Here is a 14,175-nt window from a genome sequence, read left to right as displayed (position 1 = left end):
GGTGATGGGTGATTGGGAATTGGTGTGAGTTAAGAAACGGGCAGCAAATTTTGAATGATCTCAATTTTATGGATGGTCGAAGAACTGAGACAGGAGCAAAGGTGGGTGCTGTTATGGAAGTAGAAATAAATGGTCCTAATGTTGCTTTGAATGATGGAGCGAGGACAGGGTCAGAAGCTCAGCTCGGGGTCAAATGTGACACCGATGTTCATTGAGCAAATTGGAAGCTGCAAAAACGTTGTAGTGAACAGAATACCAAAGGCGATATCGGCCATTATTAAAAAATAAAATCATTTTTACTGAATGACCCATGCAATTCATAATTGGGTGGATACTTTTACTATGTGGTGTATCTGTTGGATACTTTCATATCTTGAGGTTGCAGTTGATTATGTTTTCTTGTATAATAATCTTTATTGTTACAAGTAAGCTTACATTAACACTGCAATGAGGTTACTGTGAAAAGCCCCTAGGCGCCACATTCCAGCGCTTGTTTGGGTACATGGAGGGAGAATTCAGAATATCCATATTACCTAACAGCATATCTTTAGGGACTTGTGGGAAGAAACTGGAGCACCCGGAGGAAACCCATGCAGGCACAGAGGGAACATGCAGACTCCACACAGACCATGACCCAAACCAGGAATCGAACCTGGGAGCCTGGCACTGTGAAGCAACAGTGTTAACCACTGTGCCACCATGTCGCCTGTGTCTCCTTCAATATGGTGCTAATACTTACTAAAGATTTTCAATTTTTCACAGCCGTTGGTAATGTTTAAAAGTATATTTGTTACAAATGCTGTGCCTTCTTGCTTGAATTTATAGGTATCCAGACCCACAACACTCTTCAAGTCTCAATTTTGCTTTCCAATAAATTAATTTAAATAGTTCGCTAATCAACCTGCCTTTGATCATCCCAATAATTCAAATAATTTCTCAACCTTTCATTACCTTTAATTCTTATTCCTTGCACCGTATTGGCATAAAAAGTATTGTCCAACTTCTCACAGCTATCTCTAAATGTCATGCTTTGTAAACCCATCATGACTTGTTTGGCATTTTGTCTCATTTTATACCAGTGATTCTGCTGTCTCTCATTAGGACTCCACTTTTTGTATCTGGAATTATGATCGGTTTTAAACATCCTGATCCAACTCCATCTTTGATTGCATTGTCTTTGAATGCACTTAGAGCTGTGACATAAAACATTTTGAACAAGAGCATTATAACTGTATTCCACCCTCCACTCATCATTACTTCCGATCCCTTGACAAGGCAATCTCTTGTAATTTTGCCCTTATTCATTTCTCCTCCACTTTGTGTCACAATTATAGACAGTCCTAAAGAAAAAGCTGATCTATTTGGCTTCCCTTTCTCATTCAACTCTGTTTTGATAACCCTCATGAAGAATTTTCCCCCAATTTATTTTATCATTATGACTAACATTAAATTTACTCCTTCCAGCTCTTTCCAGTCATCTGTTCCCATCTCCAAGACCTCTGGGCCCGATGCTATCATTCTTATCATATTGAAGATATATACAATCTGATTAATCATTGATTGGCGCCCTTTCCTTTTCTTTCCTCCGGACACCTTGGAAATTTGCTTCTGCTTGTCGTATCCCTCATAAAATAGTACTGTCCTGTTACCAGTGAACCATCATTTGCTATCAAACTAACCATGAACCTATGGCACTCTTCAATATTTATGCCCATATGTAATAGCAACTTCAGGAAAAGGGAAGATGCTTGATTGAACCCTATAAATTCCAAAATTGCTGTCGGAGTGTGATGTTTTTATATTATCTTCCCAAAAAATGTCATCTCGCTATTAAAATGCATTGAATGGTGTGAAGTTTTCGCATTCCTACAGAACTAATTTCAGAAAATTAAATCTTGTCTATTTTACCCGAAGAACCCTTTTTCAAATGCCAAATACAAGTACACCTCTCTGGCACTGAAAGAACAATTATAAACGTCTCATTACATCAGTTTTTTAAACTTTAAATATTGTTACCTCTCCATGTACTTTGTTTTGCTTTCACAGAGTACTAACCCTTGTTCAGCTGGTGATGGATTCTGATATCTTACCTTCAAGCTACTATCTTTAAACTTTAACACTCCTTTGTCTTGTGCCCATGACATCTTTGTCACATCTTGTTAAATCTCTCCTGAGCTCTCACCTTTTCCTGACTTCCTGTTTTGCTACACCTGTCCACCCCCTCTTAAACAGTACAAAACCCATCATGTTTCTCCCTCTATTTAGCTCTGAAGAAGTTCTATGCACTCGAGTTATTAACTGTTTCTCTCTTCATAGATGTTGCCAGACCTGCTGAGTTTTTCCAATTCTGTTTTTATCCCGCTACTCTAGATCCAATGGCCTGACTCAACTGTCTCCCCATCCCGGCCCGACCCAATCCAGCTATCCCACACTCCCCCCATCAACCCAACTGCCACCACCCCCTCCTCCCCGCCCCTGAACCAGCTATCACTCCTGACCTGACCCGATAGTACCTCCTGATCTATTATCACCCCCCCCCCCCCCCAAAACCTGGCCTGACTATTCCTCCCGACCTGACTATCCCAAGCCAATCTGACTATCCCTCCTGCCCACTCCTGATCCGTCCCGACTATCCTCAACCCGACCTAATTAGCCTGGCCCAAATAGCCCCCCCCCCCCACTCCCTGACCCGACCACACTATTCCCAAATGCACCCAGCATTGCCACTGACCAGAAGATCTGGATCATCAGTTCCTACTTCCAGCAATTTACCAGACAAAAAAATTCTAAATCCAAACATGCAGGTTTGTTCTGCTCTTAAATTATTCAATGGCTTGAATGTTGTGGCTAAGTCTATAATTACAACATGGTTTTCAGCAGCCCCATTTTTTTCTCTTTATTTGTTTATGGGATGTGGGCATCTCTGGTTGGGCCAGCATTTATTGCTCATCCCTGAGGGCATTTAAGAGTCAACCACATCGCTGCTGGTCTGGAGTTATATGTAGGCCAGACCAGGGAAGGATGACAGATTTCCTTCATTAGTGAACCAGATTGACAGGTGCTTCATGGTCATCATGAGACTTTTAATTGCAGGATTCTGCCATGGCGGGATTTGAACTCAGGCCCTCAGAGCATTACCCTGGATCTCTGGATTACTAGTCCAGTGACACTACTGTCTCCCCATTCCAACAGTGACTTTGCTTCCTGTGTTAGGCAACTTTGGAACACTGCCCTTGAGTGAATTATATGTCATTGTGTTGGACATTCAGAAAAAATTTAACAGGGTCTGACATTGCAATTTAGAACAACCTGACTTTGTACCCATCAAAGCTACCTTCATGGCAAGAAAGTTTGTTTTTAAATCACCCTGCCTTAGATCTGATTCCTTTCCCATCAATTTACGAACTGTCCAGGGGTCTCCCTCTTCTTCTTCTCTATTCCTCCTTCACATAAAAGGCTCTCTTCATTTATCCTTTGGTGTTGTCTATATTTTTGACAACGATTCCATTCTAAATTCATTAGTTTGTTTCTGATCGCATGCCTCAAGCACACAAAGCCATCAGCCCTCCTGCAATGCAATAGCTCAACCACAAGATCTTGATTCTCACAAAGCCATCCAATAAGGTAGCAACAATATTGATTGTGAATTTGCTTGAAACTACAACTGTTCTGCTATTGTAACTTAGGTGGAGCAACGGAAGCTCTTTATATGTGAGTAGATGCATTTTACGTGAGTCAGGCTAATATCGCTTGCAGCGAAGTTGCATCAATGGAGCAGGTAAAACGTTGAGGAAATTCCAACACCTGTTCTGATCAATCCTTCAAAGAAAACCTTTTGTATAACTCTTGGTTAGACTTACGAGTGATAAAATATCGATCTGATGTGTCCATCTTTTATTCTTCATGCTTTGGTGTTCTTGGTCTTGCTATCACTTCTAACTTCACCTTGAACCTCAAACAGTACCATCTCCACTGTGTTAAATCTGCATTTTAGAAGGTTTGACTCTGCTTTCATACCAAGAGCTGAACTGTTGCGTTATTATCGGGTGGAATTCTCCGGAAAGATTTCGAAATATGGTCGCGAGCTGGAACTGCATCGAGCTTCCCGGTACTCGGCCCAACAAGGCCGGCAACGCTATTCAACGTTAATTGGTCCACTTCACGAGGCTTCACGGGCTTCTAATATTAATAATAATCTTTATTAGTTTCACAAGTAGGCTTACATTAACACTGCATTGTAGTTACTGTCAAAATCCCCGCGTTGCCACATTCCAGCACCTGTTCGGGTACACTGAGGGAGAATTCAGAATGTCCAATTCACCTAACAAGCACGTCTTTCAGGATTTGTGAGAGGAAACTGGAGCACCCAGAGGAAACCCACGCAGACACGGAGAAAACATGCAGATTCTGCACAGATAGTGACACAAGCAGGAATTGAACCCTGGTCCCTGGTGCTGTGAACAACAGTGCTAACCACTATGCTACCATTCTCATCCCAAATGAAGGCTCGCCAGCCGATTCACTGGCACCGCACCTGCTAGCCCCCCCGCCCTGCTAACAATGTTCAGCTGAACCTAAACAGCTCTTGCACAGCCAGCTTGCAACAATGCCACCCAGGAGACCGGTCCCAAGGTTCAAGGCTGCAGATCTGGCCAGACTCCTAGACACCATGGAGGCCAGGAAGGATGTCCTGGTCCCCCGGGAGAACCGGAGGGTCAGTCACAGGGCAGCCAGTGCTGCCTGGGGTGAGGTGGCGGCGGCTGTGAGCGCCAAGATTGCGACTCGGAGGACTGGCCGGCAGAGCCAGAAAAAGATCAACGAACCTACTGCGGGCAGCACGGGTGAGTAGACACCAACGCCCTCCCCCTCACCAACCCCAAGACATTTCTACCTCCATGCGAGCATCCAGCCCCCTCAACTCTCCATGCGACCCTGAACCCGCCCTTCACCCACTCTCCCTTCAATATCCCCCAATCCCCCCTCCAGCCCCCATCCCTTCAACCCCCCCCACAATCCTTCCTAGACACACCCACTGCCACCACTGTGAATCACGCATGTGGCTAAGGATGCTCTCTCTGTGTCGTCTCAGGAAAAGCTCCCCCGCAACCGTCAAAAAGGGGCCCAGACTGGCAGTGGGGTGCCAGACATAAGAATCCTCACCTCCTTCAAGGAACAAACTTTAAAGGTGACAGGGATGGCCGAGGACAGAGGGATCACAAATGCAGAAGCTGGCGGATGCCGCAGAGGTGAGGAACCAATGGGCTCCACCCAAAGGACCAGTCAAACGTGAGTTGTTATTGCCTTACTGACTTACCCTTCCCTCCCACTGCCCACATGTCCATTCTCCGCAGGTCCTCCAGCCGACGGTGCTGGCCCATCCTGGGTTGCACTCTCTCCATTCTTACAGGAGAACCCCTCGGAGGGAAGCTCCGAGGAAGACATGATCAAGGCATCACAGCTGTCATCCCCACCCCTCACCAGCGCAGATATACACATCTCAATGGGAAATATTAGTGGTCAGGCTTCTGGTGCTCAATCTGGTGAGCACCACGCAAGTCACTGATGCACATCAGGTGGAGGCAGGAACCCTCCAGCATGATAGCATTCGAAGGTCTTCTGGATCCCAGGACACAATCGGTCCCAGTCTGATGCTGAGTCTGTGGAAGAAGGTTTTCTGGAGCTGATGGGAGATGTTAGGGTGTGCCCAGGACATTCAGAGGGAGATGTCGGCGATTTTCCAGGAGGTCTGTAGCCAATTGGAGGAGTCCCAGAGGCTATGGGCACAGGAGATGGCGCCGGCAAAGCATGGCACCGAGGCCAACACTGCTTAGCATGGTGACCGCAGTGGAGAGCCGGGTGCACAATGTCGGCACCATTAGTGAAGATGGCCAAGGCGTTGCCTAGTCAGTGAAGGCCATGGCTGAGGGTCTTGACACAATGTTCGTCTTGCTGGGAGATGTCACTCAGTACCAGGCTGACCTTGAAGATGTTCTGCGGGACATGTCCCGTTCTCAGATGAGCATAGCCGAGGCACTGCGGTGCTTGTCCCAGTCGTGGGTAGTCACTGATGAGGCGCTGCAGAGTATATCCCAGTCACTGAGGAGCATCACTGAGGGTTTCGACATGATGGTGGGGACCATGGGGAACCACCAGGGCTGGCAGAGCCAAATGATGCAGGGGCAGCAGGGGCTTGAACCAGCTGCCCTTCCATCCCATGGTGAACCCCTAGGGCCCTATGGGCACCGAGCAGTCAGAGGGGGTACTGTGTACCAACGCAGCTCGTCCCATGGAGTGGTGATGGTGGCCACCAGCTCGCCCCGCATTCCTCCCCTCTGATGTGGCTGCAGAGGGTGAGGGAGTAGTGGGCGGGGTGGGGTTGGTAGGAGGGGGCAGCATCATTGGGGAAATTGTTCACGCAATAAATACCTTTGTGCACAACCAGTATGATGCCTCTGTCACTTTCTTCCTCAAAATAGCTGAAATCCATACCCTTGGCCCATCTCTCCATGCATTCCACCCTCACCGTGGCACTCACCCATCCTCCGGCCGTGGACATGGCCCCAGAGCTGTGTCCCATCCCCTGGGTGTTTGGATGTTGGCAGCTGCGTGTGTGGTGTTGCCTCCCGCAGTGTTCACGCACAGTGTCCAGGCATCAGGGTGTGATTGGAATACTGGGTAATGACTCCCACATGCTATATGGCTCACCTGCCCACGGGAATCCACTTGGGTTGTGTGAAATGCTCACTTAACTATGATTGCCAATTCTCTATTGGCAGTGGCCTTCAGCTGCACAGCCAGAGGCCTCAGCAGTCAATGGGGGTTATGGGTGGCAGGTGGGCAGACGGGCAGGGACAAGGGTTGCCCCGGAACAGGAACACAGGTCCAGGATTTGGCATGGTAGTGTCATGTGCAATTTCCCCCCCAGAGCCTCCCCCGCACCCTCCCATGTTGGCTCACCCCTGTACGGTCTCCTACCCACAGCCGGGTTCCCCCACACCCTGCCGAGCACTTGGATGGCAAGCCCAGTGCCCCCAGGCTCTTTGCCTGTGAGCAAAGATGGCTACTCACCTCCTAGGGTCCCAACAGCAGTCCTTCTGCCAGGTTCACATTTTTCAAAAGGAGTATTAATCGGCGCCAGCGTGACCACTTGTTGGGGAGGCCACTGAACGGTGGGAGACACTTGGATATGGGGTGGCTCCCATTAATTGTATGGAAATGAGACTTAAGTGGAGATAATTGGTTTCTCGCCGCGCTACAGTGAGATCCTGATTCCGCCTACGGGAGCGGGCCGAATGCATCACAAACCTTTTGGCGTCTAGCGCGGTTCCTGCTATTCACTGGCGTCATTTTGCTCGAACGAGAGTGCAAAGAGGCTGGAGAATTACGCCCATAAAGTCCAAACGTAAGCTAAAATTAAATGCTGTTCTCAAACCTGGAAAGGCTCTCTTGACATTATTATCCTTTCCCAATCTTGTGATCCTCCTAGAATCATTAAGATTCAAAATAGCTAGTTTAGTATTGCCGAATTACGTCTTGCACACATATCTTGTCATTCTGTACTTTTCAAGTACAGACTTTGGTCTTTCACATTGTTTTTAAGAACTGAGACACCAGTGGGAGCTAAATTATACAACTCCTCAAAACTGCTATGGAGATTGTGGTGTGCGATCACCCATATCAGTTGTTTGAAATGCAGTCGGCACACTAACTTCCTACTGCGTGCTCATTATAATGATTTGTGTGTGAAGCCAGTGCCAACCACAATGTTAATTTACTACATGCAATAGCAGGGGAACTTGATTGATACTTGCTAGTACCAGTTAATGCTAGCCTGCGCTGTAAAATCTCGCCTGAACCTCTTCAAGGGGAGATACTGGAACAGGTGCTGGCAATCATGCAAGATGACGATCTGACCTGGGAAACACTGAAGAATGGTGCAATGTGGGAGAGTGTGGGCCCCAATGTTTTTTGATGCTACACTTGATGTCCTGGTGGATTAGTGAAAAACATGAAGGATATATTGTATCTGTCATTGACAGCCTTCCACTTCTGCAGCCATGGGGTAGCATTGTACAGGAACCACTAGGAAAACAGTTCATGGAAGAAAGATATTAAGGGAATGCACAACAATGACTGGTTTATGTTTTAAATGCAGTATGATATGATTTCATTTATAAAGTTGGATTCAGATGTTTGTTTTATGGTATTTTTTTTTGGCAAGATGACACTTTAAGGTCAGTGACAGAGGGAGGTAAAGAATAACACTTTTGGTGAATGGGGACTTGTGCTAGCAGAGACGGATATCTCTTCCAGAGTAGTTATTCACACATAGTCCAGGCAGAAAACTGACTAGTTGGCTGCTTCCCTTCTCCCCAGCTATTCACAATACACATCTATGATTTAGATGAGGGGACCAAAAGTAATACATCCAAGTTTGCTGATGACACAAAACTTGATGGGGATATGATTGGTGAGGAGGATGTTGAGGTTTCAGGCTTCAAGGTAACTTCGAGTTAAGTTGAGTGAGTGGGCAAATATATGGAACATGCAGTAAAATGAGAATAAGTGTGAAAATATCCACTTCGGACGGAGAAACAGAATGGCAGTGTTATTTAAAGGGTGATAAATTGGGAAATGTCATACAAAGGGACTTGGGTGTCTGAGCATAACAGCCACTGAAAGCAAGCATGTAGGCGCAACAAGCAGTTAGGAAGGCAAATGGTATGGTGGCCTTCATTGCAAGATGATTCTACATGCGGAGAATTCCGCACCTTTGGGGAGGCCCGACACCGGAGTGGTTGGGGCCACTCCGCTACGCCGGGACCCCCCGTCCCGCCAGGTAGGGGAGAATTTCGCCCAAGGGGTCAGGTCTCAGGATGCGGGGTGGCCATTTAGAATTGAGATTAAGAAAAACCTCTTCAATTAGAGGGTGGTGAACCTGTGAATTCTCACCACAAAAAGCTTTGGAGGTCAAATCATTGAATATACTTAATAATGAAGTAGATTGCTAGACTCTAAAGGTGTCACGGGATATGTGGAGAGCGCAGGAATATGACGTTGAGATGGATCATTCATGATCATGTTCAATGGCAGAACAGGTTCGAAGGACCAAGTGGCTTGCTCCTCGTTTCTATGTTTCGTCCTCCTCTTTCTCCTTTTTGTCCTCCACCTCCACCCTCCTCTAGCAGCTGGTCTTGCTTTGTGAAGTCTCTGCTCAGTCTCAAAGTCATACACTTTTACAAGGGGAAAGCTTCCTTGTATACCCACAGCTGATAGCAACTGCTTTACGCAATAACCTCGAAGTCAGGTCAAAGTGCGTCAATACCTACCACACCTTTTCCAACAACAGGAAGCACCAAATACTGGTGGAGTCATAGCGTAAGGAAGGAAAAGTCAACCAGCAGATAAAGTGTAAGTAGTTACTAATCTCTTTAAATGGCAGTGGCATAGAGATCAAAAGAGATTTTAAAAATCCAGTTATTAACTGACATAATGACACAGCAAGATGTCGCATGTTAATACTTTTACTGAAACAAATGACTAAGACCACTTAAGCATTATTTTTCTTTTTGTAGGCCACATACTTTAACTGTGAAAAGTGACAATCCATATGTTTATGCTCACCACCCTTTGCACTCTTCACTGAATTAGTCATTTAAGCAAATATTAAACAGTTCATTCAGCTCAAGTAGGTCCTTGCATTGCTGAATTGCAACTTCAGGTGACTGTCTCCAGGTGTTTTCCTCAGTTTTTAGAGAGTTTTTTAAATCCACCAGCAGGAGTAAAGCATGTTCTGATTATTCTTCTTCCCCGGCCCTACCACGATAAATCTCCTGAAATCCTTAGATGGCTGCTTAATGCATCTCTTTGACGAGAGATCATCTCCTCCAGCATTCAGCTGTAGTACCTCACACAGTTAGGCAGCCTTTTCTCTCTGCTGACCACATGGAAACTCTGTTATCTGTCATAGAATTTGCAGCAAGGCAAGAGGCCTTTCAGCCCATCATGACTCCGCCGGCCCATCACTGTCTGATATTCGTTGATTTGTAGGCAACCCATTTCCAACTATACCTTTCTGGGATTCTTAGAGACTCGGGAGCGCGGGGGGGGGGGGGGGGGGGGGGGGGATTTTCCAGCGTCTCCTGGTGGGTGTAAGATGGATTCAATGGGAAATCCCATTGACAACGGCTGGACCAGAAGACCCCACTGCTGGCCAACAGCAGGCCACCTCCTGCCGCCGAGAAACAGCCGAGAAACTTCCCCCCTTCAGGGTCTACTCGTGATAAAACAATGCTGCCATTGTCTTCAAGTGTCAATATCTTGCATCTACATCTCACTCACACAATCTAAGATGTCCTTTGGTTTCAAACAATCAAACCACACAGGCTTACCATCAGGCAGACAGCAGATCAGGTCACAAGACAGTTCTCATGTACCCTAAATTTAAAGCTCCAGTTCCAAACTATAATAATTGTAACAGGAGTTAGAAACGTGTTGTTGCAACGAGATTGCAAGCTGAGCATTTGTGCTATCCCACAACCTTTTACTAAATATTTCTGCTGACTGAGTATTGGGACATTTGAGTCTTCTGGAAATAAATAGAGGGGATTGTTTTTTTCTCCTGGATGTAAGCAGAAATGAATTAAGCTATGCCAGCACTGCTTGCTGTGTTGTAAATTTTGCGGTTACTATAGAGCATGGCTGGGATTCAGATCATTGCCAAGCATGTCATTTAATGGGTAGTAACTTCAATGGATCCTGTTTCTTTCAGGCCATGGAAGTAATTTATGTTATGCTGAAGCAAAGAAGCAATGAAGAAAGCTGAGTAGTTGCAGCAATGTTCTTTCCTTTGTAGCCACCTGGGTTGGTCACTTCCTCACACAAAATGGAAGAACGCAAAGGTTTCAGGGAAAAATGGACAGTTGCAACGAGACAAGCAGTTTGCAGAATCCCCTGTGTATTCTGGCTGCTAAAGAAACCAGACAGCATTGTAACTAACAAGTTTGCATATTAATGAAGTGATTGCCGGTGATTCCCGGCCACAATGGACACAACAGTTAACTGCAATCGCTACATTCTATAGAAGGTCAGACTTCTCGGCGCCAAAGGGAGTCTGAAACAATAAGCCCCAAGGACCGCCCAGTGATCAAGGAACAGCCCCGTTATTGGGGAAATTCAAATCAATCGATTGGGAAGAGACCCAATCAATTGCAAGTTTATAGAGGGTCCACCCAGAATGGCGCGAAGCCCCTGGGACCTATAAAAGTCAGGTCCCAGGACTGATTCTTTCTTCTTGACCAGCCGGCCCTCCCAGCAGAACACCTTTGCAGCAGAAGACCTTGACCAAGAGAAGGAGAGGCCTGGTCAGCAGCCGCCATCAAGTAAGTGTCATACAACGCACGCTACGAGAGTAGACATTCCTGACCCCTTTAGTCCACACCAACTGGAAACCTGCAGACCCAGTGAAGAGCAAGAGGCAATTGTTCCCTGATCCGGCAGTTCCCTTATTCCAGCTAAGTATTGGCCTATTAGTAGTAGGAATAGTTTAGTCTTAGTGTTATGCATGAGTAGTAAATAACTATTATAATAAACGTGTCTTGTTCTGAACTTACTAACTGGTGTACTGAGTCATTGATATGAACTTGAACTTGAATCTTGTGGCGGTATCACAACGATACCTGGCGACTCCAGAGCTAAGTAATAAACAGAGCCAATTGAGTGCAAAGCACACTCACCCAGAACGAGCAACATCTTGTAAAGATTTGTGAGGTGCCTTTAAATAGATGGAACATGTAAGAAACTTAGGAAGAGAAAAGTCTTGATAAAAACATAAGTTGAATGAATGAAACAACACCAGATCATGTGACCTGCTGCTATAACAATATTCTTACCAGTTATATCTTTTTAAAACTATTATATAACTTAAGAAGGTGTGACTGCAAGAGGCGGTTATTCGCAGCAAAGAATTAAGTTTACCCATGTTTAGAGATTTCTCTACTGGGAACAGTGAAGACATACCATGGGCAGCATGGTAGCACAAGTGGCTAGCACTGTAGCTTCACAGCGCTGGGTCCCAGGTTCTCCTTGAGCTGGATTCTCCGCTGTTGGGATTCTCCATTGCGGTAGCAGCGCACGACACACAGGGATTTCCCAACGATGTGGTGCTGCCAACAATGGGAAACCCAATCGGCCAGCTAGCGAGACGGAGAATCCCGCTCCCAATGTTATGAGTCCCTCATTAAGAGTGAGAAATGATGAGGCAACCCACCCTTGAAGGAAGAGAGGAATGAGTAAAACCATGTTGTATGAATTGACGCCCATGTTGTTTTTATAAATACTTTTATTAGCTTTTTCAAAAAATGTTTTGCATAAATTACATTTCACATATTTAACAATCCCTTCCTTAACCCCTATTATTGGTACAGTGGGATAGACAGATATTGATTCGTTCAGATAGAATCAGTTACAGTACAAAAAGAGACTATTCAGCCCATCTTGTCCATGCTGGTTCTCCACAAGAACAATTTTGTTCGTCTCACACCCCTGCCCTTTCAGGTACTTTGCCAATATGGGGCTGGTTTAGCACAGGGCTAAATCACTGGCTTTGAAAGCAAACCAAGGCAGGCCAGCAGCACAATTCAATTCCCATACCAGCCTCTCCGAACAGGCGCCGGAATGTGGCGACTAGGGGCTTTTCACAGTAACTTCATTTGAAGCCTACTTGTGACAAGCGATTTTCAATTGGGTTTTGTGAACCACAATCAAATCCACCTCCACCACCTCTCAAGATGGGCGTCCCTTACCCAAACCACTTGCTATGTAAGAATGTTCTATTGCATGCCACTTTTGGCTCTTTTGCCAGTCTCTTTAAATTTGTCTCCCTCTACCAATGGGAACAATTTATCTCCATCTCTTCTGTCTGGGCCTCTCATGATGAGCACCTATCCAATTTCTTCTCAAACTTCTCTAAGGAGAACAATCCCACCTTCTTCAAACTATCAACATACTTGAAGTTCCTTATCTTGAAATTATTCCGTCATCCTCTCTAAAGCTTCACATCCCTCTGAAAGTGCAGTGCCCAGTATTGGATACAATACTCCAGCTGAGGGTGAACAGTGTTTTATAAAAGACTCATCATACCTTCCTTGCTTTTGTCAGCCACAAGGCAGAATTTTATTTGCAAAGGGGGAATGGCTTTGTTGGGGATAGGAGACAGTCAGGGGTTAAAACCTCGAAAAAGGACAGGATGGAAGGAAGCCTACTTGTTTCTGACATCTTTCATATTTAACAGGAGTGTGTTTACAAGTGAGTGGGAAACTCCCTTGAAGGTGTAGGCTCAGATAATTAATTATGCTAAACAGCAATGAAATGGCAATTTAACCTTCTATTCTGGCTTTAACAAACAGCACATGGACTTCCTGAGTCGCATGGATCTCGCCAGAACCTACAAGCTGAGCGCACAGCGGGAAGTAATTGAATGTTTAAACTGACATGCCAGAATGCATTTTAATTGTGAAAGAGAACCGCTGCCGCCGTGCCTCTGGCTTATACACGGAGCACTTGCGTGAGTGCATGATTCCCATGAATTACAAGGCAGGAACAACGTTTTTAATGTATTTTACTTCTCGTGGTTCTGACTTACCTTGTTATAAACCTAGAACGGGGCCAGATTATGCCACCTTTATATCGGCCTCTGTAGAGGAACAGGTGAACCAGTAATACCAACAACAAACAGGAACGCCAACTGCAGCCCCCTTCTCCACAGTCTTTCCACAGAAAAGAAGAGAAGGACACAGAGCAGCAGCTCAATGGAGGCAATTTCCCCAAACAGGTATGTATAGTCAGAGGATCAGTTTTCCCGACATGATGAAATAACAGTGCCTCAGAAAGCTCAGGGTCACCCTGCAGCTCTTTGTTGACATTTGTATCCTCCTTCAAAGAGAGCTGGGGGCATGTTTTACCAGTGGTCATAAAATCACCACAGCCCTGAACTGATTTGCCTCCTTTCAGGCATCAAGTGGGGACATCCACAGGACCTCATAATCTACAACCCACAAGTTGTTTCCCAATTCACAAATGTCATATATGCCAAGACTGCCCACTGTGTGCACTTTGACCCAGAGGCCAGTCAAGTGCAGAGAGCTCTTACTTTTGCCGCAGAGTCTGGAGTTCGAC

General features: G+C 45.8%; 1 protein-coding gene across 1 annotated transcript in view; it reads left to right on the top strand.

The window, feature by feature from the left end:
* tenm4 (teneurin transmembrane protein 4) overlaps positions 1-14,175 on the top strand; it is an 851,752-nt gene that overhangs the window by 347,917 nt on the left and 489,660 nt on the right.

The sequence above is a fragment of the Scyliorhinus canicula genome, chromosome 14 (genome assembly GCF_902713615.1).
Source record: "Scyliorhinus canicula chromosome 14, sScyCan1.1, whole genome shotgun sequence".
NCBI classification, from domain to species: domain Eukaryota; kingdom Metazoa; phylum Chordata; class Chondrichthyes; order Carcharhiniformes; family Scyliorhinidae; genus Scyliorhinus; species Scyliorhinus canicula.
Note: the sequence above shows the minus strand (reverse complement) of the source record. Positions and strands in the feature narration are given on the sequence as shown.